Genomic DNA, 22,605 nt, shown 5'->3' on the forward strand with positions numbered 1-22,605 from the left:
TCTATCTTACATGGAACACCAAACATAATCCTAGGTTATTATTTTTAGAATATATAAACTCCATTCAATAGTATAGTACAAGAAATAAAATATCAAGATAGAACAATGATGCGACAGTTGCCACCAAAATGCACAAAGAACCAATCCTTCCAGAGTGAGCAACAATGGCAGAAACTGAAGCCGGACCAAGACGTGTGCAGGAAGAAATGAAATGTTGGGCTGCTGAAGCCCAAACCATAAAAGAGTAGACTGGTAACAGCGACATTCATGGATCGAGGGTGGGTTTTGAAAGGAAATTCGGACCCCCTGAGGACTTAATTTCAGTGAAAGCAGCAAAACCGATGATAATAAACTTAAGTGGGGATGGGAGCATGATTTCCCCAAATAATCGCGGGTAATAGTACATCCAGAGGCGAACGAAACGACGTTCCAGTAGACTAACGATGTAGAGGATGCATTTCAGAACAAATGCCTATGGCGAAAACGAATGTTCCATGGTGGACCTTCTGCTGGTGGCTCGATCTCCACGATAACAACTTCTTCCTTGTCGACTGGATTATCAATGGCGGAAGGCATGACTCTTCTGGGGTGGAGGCAGAAATTTTTGAAATAGAAATGATATGGTTATCATTCTTGAGTTACCGATTTTCCTTTTATAAGGTCGATCTGCTTTTGTCGTACCTTCTTTTTCCAAGTATTAGTCGGTCACAGACATTGAAAGTGCCTATATATTGAGTCAAACCCTTTTTGGATGAGTCGATCTGCTTTTGTCGTACCTTCTCTAGTTCAGCTATATACATCACTAAGGGTTGTTGTTATTGGGCTCCTATATATTGAGTCAAAACCATTATAAAAACCACTTTTGTTATAACCCAAATTGAGATGATATATTATATCATTAAAAAGCATTATATATCAAAATCTTATCCCCCATCATTAAGTTAAGTAAAGAATTTGATTAAGTACATATTTAAAAAAAGAAAACGGTTTGTGATATCATATTTATAATGTTTGTTTTAACAATATCAAAATTTGATAAAAATCACTAGCTAGCAAGAAACTAACAAAACAAACAAAGCTAAGACAGTCCAAATGATCGTGATAGTGATATATCTTAGAATCATAAAGAAAAATAAATATAATGTAACATTAAAAGTAAAATATACCATAATTTAGAAAATAATTTAATTATAAATATACAATAAATTTTGTCATTGTAGTATATATATTTTGGTTTTGTTCTCGGGTAAAATGATAATAAATACTAACACTCAAATATTAACTCTAAACATATTTATTATTTTTTTATAAAATTCAAACATATCACCCCTTCCAAGTTCACGTTAACAATATTTTTGTTATATACATCATTTTTAGATTAAACAGCCAATTTGATCTCTATGATTTGTAAAAAAATATGGTTGGAGTCCAAAATGTTTCTAATTTGCACCATTACTTCAAAGTCATAAATTTTTTTTACTGTTATAGTCTCGAAAATTAAAAAGACCGTTTTGCCCTTTTAATTATTTTTTCACATTTTTTATATTTATTTTATTACTCTTTTGTAGAATTAAGCCCTTATCACCTCTCTCTCTCTCTCTCTCTCTCTCTCTCTCTCTCTCTCTCTCTCTCTCTCTCCCCTTTATTATCCTTTGTTCGTATTTGAAAAGTGTGTATCCCCAGAAAATCTTATATTTTCTGTATATAAAAGTGTTGTGGTCTTAAAACCCGTAAGACCCGAGTGGTGAAATCAATTTACAAAGTATACAAAACATAGTTTGGTGTTTTGTAAAAATCTAGTAGAGTGTAAATTCTTCATAAATTCCAATAATGTGGTTATTCTCTATGTGTCTTTTCCTTGTAGCGTAATAATGAATGTATCCAGAAAATCCAATATTTTCTTAATAGAGAACTGTAGTCTTAAACCCTAAGACCATAATGAAAATGAATAGTGTTCAAACATTAGTATATAGTTTCATTTCTTTTAATAAAAGTAACAAAGTAAAGTTTCCCGTAAACCAAAATAGTGTTGTTAATCCCTATGTGAGTCACTATAACCATACTAATGACGAGAGCGTCTGACTTGACGTTTTTCAGACGTCGGTTTCTTTAAGATACTTGTCACCCTAGACTGGCCTAGTCTAGCTGTAGCGAACAGCTTAGGTGTGGGGGGTGTCAACCCTGTATAGATCTATACACAATTACCTCACTCTCCCTCCAGAAAACTCTGGTTATAACTAACAGGATTACCACGTACGCCAGGTAGGTACGACTAAAGGAGAGTCTCACAAGAGCCTTAACATATTTACGTAAACTATGACTTCTCTTTCTTGTAAAACAACATGAGTGTATCTAGTGTAATTGAAAATATTTATATAATCAAGTATATAAGCGCATGCAAGTTATCATGTCAGGGTGTTTTCAAAAGGTTACAACCTTTAAACTTACATATAAACACAAGTATAAGTACTTTTAGTATGTCAAAACAGTTTTATGGTTTTTGACTTTTCTGTCCCTGTTTTTAAAAAAATTATAGAAAAATCATCATAAGTTGAATTTTGGATCCATAAAGTATGGGAGTTTGGAAATTGAGTCTACTTTGTTCAAAATTTTTCTCATAATTTTAATGGCCTCAAACCAGTGTGAAAATATTCATCTTCATAGGCTGGTCTGTAATTATTCCGGAAATGATAGACAGTTTTGTAAAAATCACAAAAAATCGTAGAAAAATCGTATGAATACATGAGAGTAGTCATTAGAAAGGTATAAACCTGAACTATTTCATGTAAAACATTTTTTTTTTAAAATATTACATTCAAGGTGGTCAAAACAGTCCGTAAATTGACTATAACTTTTATGTGGAAGGCTAGAAATTAAGTTTATGTTATACATGTTTGCACACAAGACTCATTTATGCCATTTTTGGAGTGTATAGCCCCATATCTACAGTTTTCAAGTAATATATATGCTAACAAAACTTATCTCATGATTTTTATGAAGATCTAGGTGATAAACTTCATGTTCAAGAAAAAATCCAAAAGTTAAACACATAACACATTTATCCATGCAATTATCCAATGGTTAACCGAACTTTGACTTGTATTCCCCCCCCCCCCCCCAAAGAGTATGAAAACATGAAAAGTAATGGGGTATGAAGCTCACTTTGGGAGTTTTTCGAGTTGTAGGTGAAGAAAGGAAGGATTTTTTAACCTAACTTGTTCTTCTTAAAGGGATTCTCGAAGACTTAGTGTGTTCTAAGGAGTTATCACATAACAAAGAGTATAAATTAAGTGCTCTAAGTATAATCATGAAGCAAAAACACCTAAGTTAAGTATGGACTTACCAAGTTTATTACTCTTGAAGAAGGCTTCCATGAAAGACACACACACACATACACTCACGAGTTTTAAGGAAAGAGATGGGAGAAAAATTGAGGGTTTGAGAGGAAATAAGATGGAAGAAGTGTTTGAAGTTTGGAAATGCGAAGTGTTTGAAGTTTGGAAATCCAAAAGTTAAACACACACACACACATACACTCACAAGTTTTATTGGGTTAAGTTCTTGGGCTACACAAGGAAATTTCGACTTGAATTACGATTCTTGGATGTATAACTTATATAATATTGAAGTTTGATTTTATGTCAAAGGTAGGGTTACCAGGTTACACAAAGAAATTCTCTTATACAAGGATAGAAAATATAACCCTAATTTGCTGGTTGTGACACCCCTCGTACGCCCCGTGTACAAGCTCCGAATGCGCGATCCATTCCTCCTTAGTACGCTAAGTGTACGATGTGGTATGCCCTGCGTACAAATCCAAGGACCTAGATGTAAAATCAATTACAAAGGGGGCCAGAGAGGAAAATTCTCAAATTCAAGTGTTACAACTCTCCCCCACTTAAATTAGATTTCGTCCTCGAAATCATTCTTTAGCATTCGCGGCACGCCAGACATCCGGGGCAACACGACCGCAACTCCGAGCATACAATAACCTCCCCTAAAGCAACCAAATCCAACCCTATAAGGGCTCTTCAAACCTGAATATGAACGAACCCTTTCCCAGCCTAAAATGATCCTATGCAAAAAAGCCACATCTACTCAACCTGAAATCTGAAGTCTTGAATTTGTCTGACTCTCTGGCAGACCGACCAAACTGAACCATTGGTAAATCCATTCCACTTGTCTCCCCACTGACAACTCAACTTCTGATTATCTGAGGTTCCCACTAGAAAACAGAATCACAGACCATACGTTGTTGCCGACATCCTTTCACTTGATCAAATGGATAGATATTCCTTTGAGAGGAGGCTCATCCTAATGATAACAAATCCATGAATATAATGAACAACGCGAGACTAATCAGGAGATAAACCTTCTAGCATTGATCAAGACACTACTTCGTTTAACTGCCGAACAAAAAGACTACTATTGAAATTTCGAAACCTCATACTTGCCTGACCCCCACATAGATAGAACCAATCCAAAACACAATCACAAGAGCCTGATCTTCCATCAAAACTGAAACCATCCTTTAACCCTGAACCCTTCAACTGATACCCTTGGCATACAAATTACTTAATTCATATCCTACTGAAGTGAAGACCTTACACATAAACACCCACGATTACCAATGTGAGTTCCCACCAAGAACCAACTCGGTACATACTTATAACCCGAGATCCAAGGATCTACACTTGCATTTCACCAGAAACCTTTTGATTCACGGCAATCCCTCACTAAACTAGTTGGTTGTGGGCCTAGGGTATTCCATCGCGATTATGATTCGACCCATAGTATGTTGCATTCCCAACCTGTTGGTTGTGGGCCTGGGATATTCCAACCCGATGGTTGACTAGACCTATAGTATGCTATTTATGATTGTATGTGTATTGTTATGGGTATCGGTATTTTGGGGGAACTCACTAAGCTTTCGGGCTTATAGTTTAAGTTTATTGTTTCAGGTACATCAAGGGATCATGGCAAGGCAAAGGCGTGATCGTACAACTCCTCACTTTTTATGACTTTGTTTCTGGGATACTTTGATATGATACATTTTGGAAAGAATTTTTGTAATGGTTAATAGATTTGAAATGTTTTTAAAAGTTTAAATTTGGCATGATTTTTATGGGTGTTACAATATATGGCTAGATCTTGAGTTTACTCTTCATATACTACCCTTCTTGTTGAATGCATGCATGGGATTCATAAAGGTTGCAACTTTATGAATCTCCAGATCAAAATGGTCCCGAGATGGGCTAGATCTGACCTTTCGTTGAGCAAGGACACTATGCAAGGGTTTTAGGTCATATTTCCCTCTTTTTGGCCATTTTGACCTAGGGACATGTATTGGACATGCATGTCCATAAAGCTTCCACCTTTTGAACGTTTTAAGGACTAGAAACCTTTCTAGAAAGGAGGCATTTCAGATTCCTAGAGTTCTGGACCATATGGCAATGCTTTGAAACTTTCCAACTTTTATTTAGGACCTTGGAGCATTTGGAACAGTTCTAGAAGGTAAAGTTGGAAACTTTATCCTTCTAGGCACCTTAGGGCTTCAGATCTAAGCCCTGGAATCCCTGTATTCGGAGTATAATACAACAAGCAAAACAGGAAGGGTGACTCGGCGAGTTCCCCTAGCAACTCGATGAGTTGGGTTGGGTTTTCACGTCTTCTGAATATCAAGTAAACTCGTTGAGTTGATGAAACAACTCGGCGAATTGGCTAGGGTTTGATCAGGTTGTCTGGACTCGGTAGGAACTCGACGAGTGGCTAGATGCACTCGATGAGTTGAGGTCAACATGGACTGTTGACATTGACTTTGACCAAGTTTGACCAGGGTTGACCATGAGGGTGATTTTGGGATTTTGATAAGTCCATCTTATGATGCTTACATGCAGTTGATTCGGGGCAACACGTGGGACATATCTGGTTCTAGCAAGTGTCAGTTTTAGGATTTAAGAGAGGTGAGTCTTCTCACCATACCAATAGGTCTAATGCACCAAGGTCGGCCTATTTTATGTTATGTGATTATGTATGCTATTGCATGGAAGACCCCAGGGGAGCCTAAGGTAATTGGATATAAGACCATGTGGGGTAGCCCATGACATTCCCAGGTAAAGACCATGTGGGGTAGCCCATGACACAATGGTATAAGACCCTGTGGGGAGCCCACGACATCCTTACAGGTTTATGTATGTGTTATGTGTAGATACTTCTGTGATATATACTATGTTATGTGATTATGTATGTTATTGCATGGAAGACCCAGGGAGAGCCGGTGGCAATTGGATGTAAGACGATGTAGAGTAGCCCATGACATTCCCAGGTAAAGACCATGTGGGGTAGCCCATGGCATGAAGGTGTAAGACCCTGGGGGGAGCCCACGGCATCCTTACAGGTTTATGTATGCATGACTTATGTGATATATGTAGCTTTTATATCTAATATGATATGTGATATGTGGAATGTGTGTGGTATGCTCTGGGGAACTCACTAAGCATTTAGCTTATAGGTTGTGGATTTGTTTCAGGCGCTTCAGATCCCAAAGGCAAGAGCAAGGCGTGATGGCGCGGCATGGACTCTCTCCTAGACGTTTTTATGGACACTCTGATGTTTGGAATAAAAGTTGTATCTGACTTGTGTTTTGAAAACAATTATAATTGGATTTCTTAATTTTTGGAAATGTGTTTAATTATTCAAAAATGAAAATTTTCTTTGAAAAAATGGGTCATTACACACACGCTCCATTGATGTATGATTAACATCAAGCTACCCTTTGACACACATTGTCAATCCTAGATTAGTGTGTCGGTTAACCACACACGCTCCACTAACGACTTAACAAGGTACAAAGTGTAATTTCATGGATTAGCACCATTTTCACATTTTTCCTAAAGTAACTAAGATTGGGAATTTAATAAAAGTTTAGTTACTTTATAATTATCACTCTAGTTTTAACGAGAATTAATGTCCTATCCTACCCATTCGGCTAACGACCCTCCACCAGTTAAGGAAGCAGTGGGTGAGAGTGGACACTCATTAAACCACCATTTTATAGGTAGTAACCTTATACCCTCCTTATAGACCGGCTTCGTGAATGAGGCCTACTAACGGTAAGTCTGACTTGTTCTTATACATACATACACATATATATATATATATATATATATATATATATATATATATATATATACACATACATACATACATATATATATATATATATAATTAAACTTATAATATTATAAAATATAAGGGTTGAATTTTAACTTTTAAAACTCTAGGGTTTGAAATTAAAGTTTCATTAGTGAGACTCTACAAATTCCAAATCTTGAGGACAAGTTATGGAGGTCATAAAATTCATTTATATCAATTTTCTTACAACTAAAATTATCACATAAACCATGATTGATCTAACTAAACTCATAAGCAAGATAATTTCAAGTCAACAATTTACAAGCAACTTTGTTTATCATATAAATCAACAATTTTCTTAAAACTTTGACAATTATCTTGTGGTTGGATTAGTATAAGAACTACCATATCATTAAAACATTTCCAATAATCCAAAACAGTTTGTGGTAGTGTTCCCAATCCAAACCAGGCCAAGAAACACGAAATTCTACAACCAGAGTCTGCTACTCAACGAGTACATTAACTGGACTCATTGAGTTGCTCTTTTACTGAGTGGACTCAGAGGCCAGAAGTTCGACTTTTTCAGCTTCGAGAAATTAGTGAGCATCAAATATAATAGAAAACAATCCTAGGCTCTGATAGCACTGTTGGGTTTTGATCACTAAAATACTCCTATGGTGCACATGCAACCCTAAGTGTTTTGGATCTATGTTTTCTCTAATTATACATGCATTTTCATTTTCCAAAGCATTCTCCCTAGCTAGCATACAATTAAAGCTATACAATATAAAACTTAGTTTGGATGCTTACCTCTTGAGTAGGGTAGAGTTCTTGACCTTTAAAAGCTTGAGCACGTCAAGTGTGATGCCTCTAATGGTTCACAAACACCAAATGCAAGAGGAAGCTTGAGAGAATAAGTTACTTAGCACAAAATCAACTTCACTCTCTTAGAATGTATGCGTGTGCCGATTTTGGCTATAGAAGATCCAATTTATAGTATAGCAAATGCTAGAGTTACATCCATGCACACCCTAATGCTCCATGACTTTTCACATTCTTATGCTCCATGGGTTAAACCCCGATGGACTATCCATGGATTATCTCATTGGTTTAGCCCATCCTAAATAACCATGGATCATTGGCCCACACTATAAGAATGCTTGATTTACATAATCAATCCCCATATATTTAATTAGTCTCTTTTGATCACAAAATTAATTCCAAATTATTTCTTGATCAATACTAATTAAATAATATGATTTCTCAATTAATATATTATACTTATAGTATATTAATAAATCACAAATAACTTTATTCTCAAAAGTTCATCCTATCAAATTGCACTGATGAAGGCAACCCAAAAGGAATCATGCTACAATCTGGTCAAGTACATCCCAGTTATAGTTATGGGCTTAGACACATAATCCAACACTAATATGGTTAAAGAACTTCTTATCAAAACTTAGAATACAACATGAGCATTGTGTACTATATTGTGACAACCAGAGTGCATTTTACTTGGCAAACAGTCAGTTGTTTCGTATTAGAACGAAACACATTCAGATGAGGTACCATTTTATTCAAGATTTAATTAATGATGAAACTCTAAATCTAAAGAAAATCTTCGGATCAAAGAATCCAACAGATATGTTCACCAAGGTGGTTAGCACTGAGAAGCTAAAGCTTTGTATGGCTTCAACTAGCCTTTCAGGAGTTTGAAAAGGGGGCATGACAAAAAAACAAGAGAGAGAGAGAGAGAGAGACACACACACACACACACACATATATATATATATATATATATATATATATATATATATATATATATATATATATATATATATATAGAGAGAGAGAGAGAGAGAGAGTGTGTGTGTGTGTGTTGCATCAATTGGATGACATAAAGACCATGAGTTGTTCAGCCACGAAGTAGGAGATTGTTGGGTGTTGCAGTCGATCAAGAAAGGTGGCAAAGAAAAATTGATAATTTGTGCAGCACCACCTTCATGTTTTCTTCCTTCATTAACGATAAATGGAGTAAATTGTATTAAAATAAAGACCCATCTGTTTGTTGAGTGCAGCACTTCAGTTACAAAATGTGGCTTAAGTGACGAAAGGCTTAAATTAATGGATTGTACTCTTATAACTAAGAGTACTAGAAGGAGAAGGAAAAACAAAAGAGGAACACAGCCATATAGAAATCATAGGAGTGAGGTAGTTTCTTTTGTGCATAGCCGAGCCTTTTGTTTGGCAACCAAAATACTAGTGATAACTTATAGTGAGCGCTCAAGATTACAAGTGCAATGTTAGTCTTGTATGATTGGAATTTTCTTGGTGTTAATAAAATCCTCTCTCTCTCTCTCTCTCTCTCTCTCTCTCTCGTTGGTGGATGTAGGTCAGCTTAGACCGAACCACTTTAAATATCGTGTTCATTTTCGTTTGTAATTTCCAGTAGTTTTTACTTTCACGAGTGTTATCGAGATCGTTAATTGTTTTGTAAGAAATACTTAATTTGTTTTGTTACCTTCCCAACCAATGTCATATAAAAATGGGTTGATTTAGTAAGGACGTGCCCCTAATGGCTAGAAAATTTTTACATGGGTGGGGCTTAAGTTTAGACATATTTTATTACTATTTTCTTTGGTGCCCTAGTCAACAAAACAAAAATGGGCTCTATGTTGACTAGATTGCAAAGGAAATAAGACGGAATGGTAACAAAGTTGTTGGGTGGAGTGGAGAAAGAGCGTCAAGATCGAATGGAAGGTAGCAATCATGTATCTCTTGTGAAAGGTGGCTAAAATTAGTGTAGCGTTAAAGCTCTTTAAAATACACAACTACATGGTCAAGTTACAATAATGGTACCTCGTTGTCTCTCATTTGCACAAAAACTGCTTCCTTATATTTTGTTTAAATATTTAATGCTTGAAGGATGTCCATTCAACCGACTTTTATTATTTTCACTTATTCCAAATTTATTTTCTTTAGTAACTCATTATTTTATTATTTAATTTTTAATACTAATTGAATTAAAAGTGGGTGTTACATTTCATCTTTACAGCTTTAGGTATTTATCAAATTTCTAGAAAATCATTGATGAGGTTTGTTTATACCTGTTGAGTAGTAGGTATAATTTTATTTTGTTCTACGATATCATATCACTACTACAAAAAAGAGCATTACCGACGGCCAAAACCGTCGGTAATCCGTCGCTAAAGCTCTTTACCGACGGCCAAACCCGTCGGTAATCCGTCGCTAAAGCTCTTTACCGACGGCCAAACCCGTCGGTAATCCGTCGCTAAAGCTCTTTACCGACGGAATTGTAACACACGAAAATCCGTCGCTATATTCTTGTCCCTAATTAATTGTAACGGATTTCCGACGGCTTTGGCTAATTTTTAGTGACGGATTTTTCCGTTAGAAATAGTAACGGATCACCAACAGAATATATTTGCAACGGATTACCGACGGAATTTGTTTGCAACGGATTACCGACGGAAAAATTTACTAACGGATTACTAACAGAATCTGAAATAATTTACTAACAGGTTACCGACAGAATCCCAAAATGACTACAAATTTTTTTTTCTAACAGATTAGCAACGGATTTTGGCATTATAAAAAATTTACAAATTAACGAAGAAATTGAAAACTAAAAATAATTTACATATTGAACACAAATTTTTTAAACATACATTAAATCTGTATTTTAAAACAACCAAATATAAAAGTAAATCCATACATTTCAATTATTTGACATACATTAAATCTATAACTTCATATTGTCAAATACCAAAAATTTCAATCCATATTGTCAAATATTATCAACAACCAATAGAGAATTCTTTCTCGTGGATTCCACACCTATCATTGAGAGTTGTTAGCTAGAGAGATGTTTATATATTGTCAAAATGAATGTGAAATAGAAGCTAAAGGGAATCAAATGGAGAACTTAAAAGTTTAGTGGTTAATGTGCGAATAAGTAAAGTTGAAAAATATTAAGAAACAATGAAATAGAAATGAATAAAATGATATTTCACAGGGACCAGAAGTGTAAATTAGGTCTTTTTGAGTAATACAGGGTGAAAAAGCTAAGGAATTGTCCTTTATGATAAGGTATTTCCTTTTTTCGATCAAGTAAAATTTGAATGTATATATAAATAGGAAATGACGAAATTGCCCTTGGTTTGATATGACAGCCGTGTAGTGGGTCAACCATGTAAACAAACACTTCATTTGAGACATTTTGAGCAAATTTTCTTTGTTGTTTTCTTCCTAATTATTGATTTATGTTTCCTCTATTGCACAACACGTCTTTATATGATGATTCATTTTTGATAGTTAAGCCAAAAAATCAAAAATTAAAAATCAAAATCAACTTTAAATAACCTGAGTATTGTTGAAGTTGATCAACGAAATGACGTTTTTTCTTATTTTCCGAGTAGTATATACTAGTAGAGTCATATGTTCCTATTACATCTACATTTTCATAATTTTTCAAAAAAAAGTTGATTATTGTAAAGCATATTGTTGGGACAACTAATTGCAGTTAGTTTTTGCACTACAAGAAAATTTCAATTTAACTACAGAAAAATTCCGTAGCAAAATGATGTAGTTCCGTAGCTAAACCTAAATAACTACGGAAGTTGCTATGGAATTTTCCAATGAGTTTCCATAGTAAAATTTCTTGTAGCAAAATGTTTAACTACGAAATTATAGTTCCGTAGCAATTTTGTTATGGCCGTTGCTACGCCGTCTATCCGTAGCATTTCAATTACAACACACTTCTATCACAATTCCGTAACAATGAATTTTGTAGCAAATTCCGTAGCCAGTTGGTCCATAGCAAACTTCGTAACTAATTGTTCCGTAACAAATTCCGTAGTCATTTGGTCCGTAGCGAATTCCGTAGCCATTTGGTCCATAGCAAATTCCACAGCTAATTGTTCCGTAGCAAATTCCGTAGCTATTTGGTCCGTAGCAAATTCCGTAATTAATTGGTCCGTAGCAAATTCCGTAATTAATTGTTCCGTAGCAAATTCCATAGCCAGTCGTTCCATAGCAAATTTCGTAACAACTTTTTTGTAGTTAATAATCGTTCCATACCATTTTTTCTATAAAATTCGGTTATTTAATTTGACTTATTATATCAATTTACAAAAAGACAATTAATATAAAACCAAAAATAACAATGTATTTCTATAGAAACTAAAAGAAATATCAAATACATCAAAAGATACATATTTCAATATCAAAAGTCGATACAAATTTAACGTAAAACATTATTCGATACATAATATTCTATCATTGATTAATAAAAGTTTTGACCTGTTCACTCAATGTGTTAATGACATTCATTGCTTGTGCAAGTTGTTCAAACTTTGCTTGAACATCCACATTTTTCTGCTGAAACTCCACATTCTTTTTCTGAGCATCCTCATATTTTTGCTGAACATCTTCATATTTTTGTTGAATATCCTCGTATTGTTCGCGTTGCGTCTCAACTAACTTCTTCAAATTCTCAATCTCGCCTTTTGTCTCGGCATTATTATCCTCGTATTGTTCGCGATGCATTTCAGAAGATCCTTTACTAGAACAAATGCGCTTTCCATATGAGCCAAATCCATATAATCTTTTTTTTCGATCATGTCCCCCAACAACATCATAAAATAGTTTGTCCTCAATAATTTCCTCTCCTATTGCTTCCAACCGATCACATCGTTCCATAAAATCAACCTATAATTTTATAATTGTGTTGATAAAACTTATACAAAAAAAAAAATCAAAATAAAATTTACATGAAATTATTAAAAATAAAACTTACATGAATTTTTTAGCTTTGTCAACTAAAAAAGTCACTCTATCGTGATTCTTAGTGTGTGTATACAAGAATAGTTCATGCGTGCCGGATCATGTCCCCAAAGCTTCTTCTACATATATATAAAAAAAAATCAATATTAAAGTACTACAGGGACCAAGTTTGTATATTTATCTATTTGAGGAAGTATGAAGCTACTTGACTACATGAAACATGTCAGGATCGTTTGCAATGCCTGGCTTTTCATTTTACTGGAAAAGCATATATAGCTGCTATAGCAATCTCAACTGAGTTGTTTAGGATAATTAATATCATCAAAGAAATCTGGAAGAAATCAAATTCTGTTTCATCTGTATGTACATTAATTAACAGACTCTGCCATAAAAAAAGGCTCCTAATTAGTCCTACCAATATGGAATACTAGTTATTGTAGAATGGACTTGAGTATTCTTTCAAGTAGCTTACAATCTACCAATTGATTTCAGAATTTACATCAACAGAGTTGATGTTAATTTCTTGCATGTTGCCAAGTTCAAGATTACGAAAGTGTTAGAAACCACACATTAAACCAATAAACCCTAATTTCAAAGCAGATCATCCACCATCATATCCATGAAGTTTGTCATCAAAATAAGCAAGTCCTCTATGAATGAGGAGAGAACAGACATGCAAGAACAACAACAAAAACATAATCCTTGCAAACAAAACTAAAATGTAAGAGAACATCACTTAAAGCTCCCAACTGAGAATCTGAGATATGATGATTAAGCTACAGGTCATAAAATGTCAAAGAACATGACTCCTAAATGGGCTTTCAGTTAATTTGGAGAGTTCCTGTAACGGATTAGACATTTAAATTATATCATATCTTAAAAAAAAAAAAAAAAAAAAAAAAAAAAATTGTGCATGCATGATGCATCAATAATCCTAGACAAGTGATCATCAATATAGACTTTGGAATAAAAGGATAATCAAACGAAATTATCAGCTAAAAGGATAATCCTAGACAAGTGATCATCAATATAGACTTTGGAATAAAAGGATCATCAATATAGACATTTAAATTATCGATCAAGCTTATATGTATATAGATATCATAGAATCAAACGAAATAAAAGGATAATCAAAGCGAAACAAATTCATAAAAAAGGTGAAATTATCAACTAATAAATACAGAAGAACAGAGAAGAATGTTACCTGGTAGGACAAAGACGATCGATAAAAATCTACTTATAGAGTGATGTCCGATCGATAACAGCGTATGTAGAGATTGGGCAAACTGAGGAATGAGGAATGAGAAATGCGGAATTAGGTCAAAATAATGAGTAAAGAGAAAAAGTCCAGCCAATTGAATACTGCACAATAGTACCTTCCAATTTTTCGAGATCGACAATTTTCAAATGGGGAGGTGATCGACAATTTTCCAATTTTCACGATCGACTAAAAAGCGACAGGTGACGATCGGCTAAAGGTTCTTGATGCAAACATTGACAGCAATAAAACGCAAGTTATCTTCAGGGGATATTACTCGCATAAAATGACTTATTCGCCCATCATCGTCAAGGGGTATTTTAGATACTTTATATTCTTGAAATTGCAATGAGGCCAATCCTTTTTTACAAACCGAGATTTATGGTATTTGATAAACGCAAAAGATGGGCCTTTCGCCATTAAAAGTCTCGACCATGGTGGTGGCTTTTGAAAGAGCCCTCATTGCAAACCTTTGGAAAAAATTATTTCCTTTCTTTTTATAGTTTTCTTTTTTGAATGTCATGATCTTAAAATACGAGGTATCACTAAGAAACACTTTTTTTTTTGTAATTGTATAAACTTTTTCTCTTTCTAGAAGATGATATAAAGTTGAAGGTGTTTTTCTTTTGGAAAAAAATAATAAAATGTTGAGGGGTTATTCAGAAAATTATATAAAGTTGAAGGTTTTTTTGGTTTTTGGGAAAAAAATGTAACGTTTTTTTTTAATAAATTTAATTGATAAAATGACATATATATATATATATATATATATATATATATATATATATATATATATATATATATATATATATATATATATATATATATATATATATATATAGTTTAGTTAACTAAAAGTAGATATTTACCTATAAACGAACGGAGTTGAATTCAATTCCATTCTCCTTACAAACTCTTCTAACCAAACACGTGACACATTTCAATTTCTTCAAATTCCAATTCCTTTTGACCGATTCCATTCCTGTGACACATTTCAAAACCTGTAAATATATACTTTTAATTAATGATAGCAAACATTTACAGTTTAGTTATTACAAACACTACTTTCATGTTGTGTTGAATCAAAAGGGCATTTACCTCTTTATAATGTAAAAATTATATTATAATGTAAAAATTATATTATAATTAAAATTTCAAAACAATTAAAAATAATATTTTTATTTTTGTTGTTGAGTTTTCAAAAATAATTGTGCATCTTTAATATATCTTTTCAAAAATCTTCTATATTTTGCTACGGAAACATATTCCGTAACTATTTCACTATGAAATTTTCCGTAGCCAAATACCTATAGATTTTGATTTCGTAACTATTTTGCAAATTCACCTTTTTTGTAACAGATTCCATAATAGATTAGCTACAAAATTTTATTTTGTAGCAAATTTCCTAGCAAAATAGCTACGGATCCTAATTTCATAGCTAACTTGCTAAGGATTTTTATTTTGTAGCCATTTATGTAGCCAACTAGCTACATACATGGATTTTGTAACAAATTTTCATAGATAACTAGCTACAACCAAAAAACTTGTAGCATTATTTGTAGTAAACTAGCTACAAATTTTAATTCCGTAGCAACTATTCAAGATTTAGCTACGAAATGCAATTTCGTAGCCATTTCCGTAGCAAATTAGTTACAACCAAATGGTTTGTAACATATTCCGTATTAAAATAACTATGAATTTAGATTCCGTAACAACTTTACGTAGCTATTTAAGATTTAGCTACGTAATGCAATTCCGTAACCATTTATGTAGCAAAATAGCTACGACAAGTCGTTCCGTAGCATATTTCGTAGTAAAATAGCAACGGATTTTGATTCCATAGTAACTTTCCGTAGCTATTTAGCATTTTTCTTGTAGTGTTGTCCCACTTAGACTAAGTCTAATATTGTTATGTTCTGTTGAAGAAATTATTGTTATTATACAGTATAACGTTTTGGTTTTTGTTTTCATTTGATATTGTTAGTGATTTTCTTTTTGGTGTAATTTATTTTTATTTTAGTTTTTTTTCTTTGTTTAAATGTTTGGCTGGAAAGGGGTAAGATTTTGTAAGAAATGCCTTTTTTTTTCCTTCTTTAATATTTGATTTTGGTTGTCACTGTGATGGCATCCAACTTTTGTTTAGAAATTACAACATCATATTTTGAAATCCTACATGGAACATAGTTATAGTTATGATTGAATGGATATTTTAGAATATAACAAAAAGACTTACCTGCTAAGATGTGATTATTATATTTGCACCAGCTTCAAGATAATAGAAAACACTTGTTTCAAACTGCATATCATGAAAACTACAAGTCACAACAATTTTATATAACAGGTCAGGCATACAAGCAAGAAAAACTTTAAAATTACATACCAATGTCAGGTATGTGGTAAGAGGAAAAAAAATTGACAGTTGTTAATCAATTAAGTTCATAATATAGCAATGTCAGGTATATATATATCTATTTGAAGTTGATCGAAATCAGGAAGTTCATAATATAGCAACCACATATGTTACTTAACACAAAGTCTGCAGTTTTGCATAGCATTTGTGCAGGGAACTACAAAAAAGTTCTTGGTCATACTCAATTAAGTTCTTAACAGCTATAAACCCTCTAGAACTATAACTAATGCACGGAATCTAAGAGATTGGGCAACAATGATTGAAAAAAAAATTTTGGTTGATTCTCTTACCGATTTTGTGACGACTTGTTCTTGAAAGCCTTTATTTTCTCTACGGCCTATTACCAAAATACATGATTAGTTATATATTTACATATACAAAGACCTAGAAAAAGAATAGAAAAAGATTTTTAAAAATAAATCATTTGATTTCCTTGCCTTTGTGACCCTGTCACTGTTGAACCCATTTTCAGTGGCCAAGAAGTTTAACAAGCCCTGGAAAGTGATATTATCATGCCTGAAAGTTACTTATCTCTTTTTATTAAAGTATTTCAAATTTACCTTTTATGACCCTATTGATTCTGCACAGATAAGGGACACCCAAAGATCTGAAAAAGGATGCAAAGAAAGCGTCTGAATTTGATAAGTCAACATTAAAACTGAAAAAAATAGCAAAAGATAAAGTCATACAACCTGAAAATGAGGGAGTTCAGATCTAATTGATTCTGCACTAGATATAGAGAATAAAAATGCGGTTGAGACACCTGGCGAAGGCAATAACTCTGTAGAAAAGAAAACCAGTAGTGAAAAAAAGAAAATTATTAGAAAAGTTATAAAAAAGCCAAAGCAGGAGACAAAGCCAAACAAACTGATACATTAGATTCCAAGAAATTGGATGCTGAAACCACGTCATGCTTCTTGCAGTTAAACAATACAAACTCTAAGTTCTGAAGGAAGGGAAGAATCCACCAAGATCAAGATCTCTAAAGGAAGATGAAGATATCCAGAAAATAAGGTTTTTTCTACTATTAATTTTCATATATCTTTGGCACACTGACTATTACAAACCATTAGCCTCTATTCATAGAGAAGATTAGTAGACAATGATAAAACAAAATCTGGAATACAGGGAACAAGGAATTGACACAGGCAATGAGATGAAAACAGGTACAAAAAGGTACTGTGGGAAGCATTTCCTGCTACTTTTGTTAAAAATGTGATTTGTCTCACTTATGTATCTTTGTGGTGATAAATGAGCTGAGAATGGAGACAAAGCATGGGTGATCTATTTGCACCAAAAGTGCTGGGCACACACATATGTTGATTGTTGATTGAATGTGCATGTAATTGTAATTTAATCAAGTAAATAACAGAAAAGGCCCAATGTCATTCATTCATGGTGAAGGAAGTATGTGAAGAGACTGTCTCAGAGAAGGTTGAATCTGAAGAAGGGTTAAAACTTTCTGACAGTGTTAATATCGGTCTGAATGAGAACGAAATAGCAAGCAAAGTTGAAGATGAAGAAAAGGAACAAGAGGTTTATGTGTCAGGAAAAGGTTTAGGGGATGATGTTACAAGTTCACAAGATGCAACATTTGAGGATATAAAAGAATCAACTGGTGAGCATGTTACTACAGTGGCCTATTTAGAGGAGGAACAGGCTCTAAACTCAACGCCTAAGGAGATCCTTAAGGAAGAAGCAGAGGACCAATCAAGTGATGCTCAAGAGGTAATTCATGTTCATTCTAAGTAAACCCTAACTATTCCTAAAAGGTTTTACAGTTTTAATTGTAGATCAATCTAACTAGAACTTGAAATTTATTGTTAAATGTACTCAAAATACTTGTGTTCATATAGGTAAGTGAGCAGGATGAAAGTGGAGCAAACGAAAAAATAGAACACGAATTAAATTACAGACGATGAAGATGTGATTGAAGTATGTGAAGAAACTCACTGGTAGAACCTTCTGACAAAGATGCTGGTCGTCGTTCACAAAGGTGGGTTGCAGGTTGGACCGGCAGTGGGAGGGAGAAGGTATGATGCGTCGACGACTTTGGAGTAGCTGGGGGGCTTTGCTGCCGGGGGTGACGGCGGAGGTGATGTCGGAGGTGATGTCGTTGGCGGAGGCAGTGGCCGGCTTGCAGATCGGAGATGCGATGGGAGGAGCAAGAGTATCGTGTGAACGAGAAAGCGAAAGCGAAAGCGAAAGTAGAGCAAAATCTACGCGTTCTTTCTCTAACATTCACGTGTATTTACCAAATTACCCCAGCTATTTAAAAAGGTAAAAAAGAAATTGGAATTTCACTAACCGATTTCCGACGGGAGTTCAAATTTGTTGAATTCCGTCGGTAAACCGTCGGAATGTTGTAACGGGTTACTGACCAATTTTATCCTGTTGCGAAACCGTCGCAAAAACGCTGCTAATATCATAGTAATTTGTCTGTTGGAAATCGTCGGAAATATGTTGCTTTTTTCCGACGGAATTTTCCGTCGCTAAAATTCTGACGTTGTTGCTCTATTTTCTAGGAGTGTATTGTTGACCGTTGGTGTCATCACCATAAAAATTTCTGAATCCCTCACTCATATAAGGAATAATAATTTCACCTTAGATATTCCCATTATATTTAAAGTGTGTATATAATACAAGAATTTACAAGATAAAGATTATAAATAACAAATAGCCTATAATACAAACATTAAAAATTCAACGTGATAAGCTTAGGCTTATAGAATGTTACATGTATATCTTTTTTTTTTTTTTTTTTGGAAGGAGACATGTCTATCTTCCATGGAACAACAAACATAATCCTAGGAATCATTTTCAAAAATATACTCCCACTCCATAGGCATACGTATGCATCTTTAATCAAGTAATGGCGATGAACATATCAAAGATAGAACAATGATGCGAAAGATGTTACCAAAATGCACAAAGAACCGATCCTTCCCAAGTGAGCAACAATGGCATAAACTGAAGCCGGACCAAGACGTGTGCAGGCAGATATGAAATGTTGGGCAGCTGAAGCCAAACCATAAAAGAGTAGACCCGCGATGGCGACATTCATAGTTAGAGGGTGGGTTTTGAAAGGAAATTCAGACCCTTGCGACTTCATTTCTGCAAAAGCAGCTAAACCAACGATAATAAATTTAATTGGGGATGGGAGCATGATCCCCCCAAATATTCGCGGGTAATACCCCATCCACAGGCGACCGAGACGTTCCAGTAAACTAATGATGTAGCAGATGCATTTCAACAAATATGGTATGAGATGAGTGATCAACGTTTCATGGTAGACTTCTGTCGTTGGTTCTGTCACCACGACCACAACTTCTTCCTTGTCGACTGGATTATCAGTGGCCGAAGGCATATGGCTCTTTTTGAGGAGGATCGAGGGTGAATTTTTTGGAAAATTAAATGCTCTGGTGAAGGGTGATGACTCTTTCCAAAATTGGCTTACATATATATAAAGTAGTTACGCTGTGTAAAGAATCCGGCCTTTTCATGGTTTTTTTAACGGGGGAAGTGGCATGAGAGGACTATATTCTCTGACAGAAAAGTACAACTTTAAGTTTTAGTAAAAGAAAGGCAGAAAATACGGAGAAATAATACTCGTTTCCTAGTTTTTTAACGGGGAGAAGCAAATGACAAGAGATATATTCGTCAGTGAGAAAGTAATTCAACTTTAAAGTACACAAACGTATAGGAAGCTGATGCTTCCGCTTATGTTTTTCTTTGGACCACATAATTTATTAGTTAATTAACAGTTATACCCTTTATTCAAATATATATTTTTAATTTTAATTTTTCTACAGGTTCTTTTACGCGCTGCAATCTTCTTCCTCACTACGCTAGCTCCTTTGCATGATTCGCTGTTTTTTGGCCCTGTGTATGTTTTTAATTTCTAAAGGACCAGAATATTGCAGTGACCGGCGAGTCCACGTGTCTTAACACGACTGGTTAGAAACACGTTCCCGACACTCAAATTTAAGGTTCACCTTCTCCGGGAAGACTCTGAACCCATTGAACTACTCCTGGAATACAGAAGCTATGGAGCTCCGAAATACTGCCATGCAAACTTCACAAACTACTACATACAACTTCTGATCCGACCCGATCATGTCACGCACATTCAGCTCTAAAAGGTCTTGTTTCTTCAACACCGGCTTAATGGTAATGGATCCGAGAAAATGTCGAAAAGGAAACTACCACCGGAAAATTGAAAAATGAATGGGTTCGGAGGGGGAAATGTGAAGGGCAGCTGCACTGCATTCCGGTACGGTGATTTTATTACATTGCGGCGCTGAAGGAGGAAGATTGAACGTCGTCAGCGTCATGTGGGTTGTGTTACGTCGTTTGGAGACAGAAACAAATTAGCACTACAAAAAAAAAAAGCCATTCTGTGGCACACAGTTTTAGTTGCATTTAGATTTTGTACCACTAATTTAGCTTTTTAATGACACTTTGCATATGCCATATAAAAAAAACTAAAAAACTAGTTTTAGTGGCATTTTATATTTTATGATATATAGATAGAATAATGGCACAAAACATATATATATATATATATATATATATATATATATATATATATATATATATATATATATATATATATATATATATATATATATATATATATTTAAATCATTAAAAAAAAGTATATTATCTTTATTTTAAACGAAAGATATATGCACTTTTTAATAATGTCGTAAAGGATTATAAAATACGTTTAATGTGCTAATTTAGCCCTAAGTTTCATCATGGGCTCGTTTTCCCTTTCGCTTTGCATCTAGTGAAAATTTTAGCTTGACTTCCCCTTTCCCTCCAGCATCGGATGAAATTTTCATTTTCCCTCCATTGAAAGTGTAAATTGACCGCCAAGGAAATTTCTCATCCCTTCATTGAAAACTCCTGCTATCAAATTATAGTTTAAATGGTTATATTCGTGCTTTCCGTATCCTTCAAAGAGTTTCAGCAAACCAACCTTACTGGCCGAACTCCAGGTTAAGTTTCACATTCACTAGGGTTCGCTAACACCTTTTAACATTCAATCGATCTCCGGTTCCTACTAACCATTCGATTACAGGTATCACCATCAATCTATGGTCTAAGCCTACCGATTCAACTGATTCCTTGTTGCAGCTACGATTTTTCTCGACTACATTTTTCCTCCATAGGAGTTAGCTGTTTAGCAGGTATTCATTCTATTTTATTTGTTGTTGCTTTTTTGCAGTGGTTTGTCTACTGTCGTTTCTGTTTTTGATTGTGAGACGTAATTACTCATATTCATGCCTGATAAAATATTTGAGAAGTATCTTATACTAACACTATTTCTTTAGTTATAGTTAATCTTTTGTTTCTCATTCTAAGTCATGAACAGATCTTGGATGTATCTTGCCCCAAGATCAAGCCAAACTTTTGTTGATGGGGTGCTAAGCTTCTTCAATTTTGCACTTGAGAAAACAAGTGTCAATTTAAGAGAGGGGGGGGGGGATGATAAAGTGACCATGTTCAAACTGTTTAAACATGGAATCTAATAATAGACATATTTTTCTAGATTTAGGATACTTGGAATGTATCTTTTGTTTATGGCATATTCTTTTAATATAATATAAGTTGTAAATATTGATGTTTGCATTTCATGTGTTTTGAAATAACAGTATGGGAAGAAGACTAAAGTGGCTATGTATCACTTCTACCAAAATCAGCGAGCTTATAGAAGACCATGGGGCTACTGAAACATAAGGTGTTCAATCAAATTCTAGAGAATGTCAGTCTATTAATCAACAATCAAACCAACAATCTTTTGAGTGTGGGATAGGTGCAAATGAACAAGGTATTTTAGTTACTCCAACACAAAATTACCATATGCTATAATAGATTAACTGTCATTATAAAAGAACAGGGACTGAAATATAAAAGGAAAGAGGTTTATAATGGTCATTATAAAAGAACATGGGTATGACATTTAAAAACAAACAAAGGTATAGTGGTC

The 22,605-nt window shown here is 34.2% G+C and overlaps 2 long non-coding RNA genes across 6 annotated transcripts; both read right to left on the reverse strand.

The window, feature by feature from the left end:
- Positions 1-12,305: 12,305 nt before the first annotated feature.
- Positions 12,306-16,953, reverse strand: LOC111880938 (uncharacterized). 5 transcript variants are annotated; one of them, XR_008224840.1, is made up of 7 exons: positions 16,901-16,953; positions 16,434-16,496; positions 15,070-15,182; positions 14,319-14,423; positions 14,147-14,228; positions 12,956-13,061; positions 12,306-12,867 (listed from the first exon to the last, which is right to left on the reverse strand). It is a non-coding gene; the product is annotated as an uncharacterized LOC111880938 (long non-coding RNA). The 5 variants fall into 5 exon arrangements; XR_008224841.1 differs by having other exon boundaries at positions 14,319-14,670; XR_008224843.1 differs by having other exon boundaries at positions 15,070-15,201; positions 16,901-16,949.
- Positions 16,954-17,041: 88 nt separating this feature from the next.
- LOC111880936 (uncharacterized) lies at positions 17,042-18,857 on the reverse strand. Its single transcript, XR_008224845.1, has 4 exons — positions 18,564-18,857; positions 17,303-17,391; positions 17,171-17,217; positions 17,042-17,104 (listed from the first exon to the last, which is right to left on the reverse strand). It is a non-coding gene; the product is annotated as an uncharacterized LOC111880936 (long non-coding RNA).
- Positions 18,858-22,605: the final 3,748 nt, after the last annotated feature.

The sequence above is a fragment of the Lactuca sativa genome, chromosome 6, assembly GCF_002870075.4.
Source record: "Lactuca sativa cultivar Salinas chromosome 6, Lsat_Salinas_v11, whole genome shotgun sequence".
Classification (NCBI taxonomy): Eukaryota; Viridiplantae; Streptophyta; class Magnoliopsida; order Asterales; family Asteraceae; genus Lactuca; species Lactuca sativa.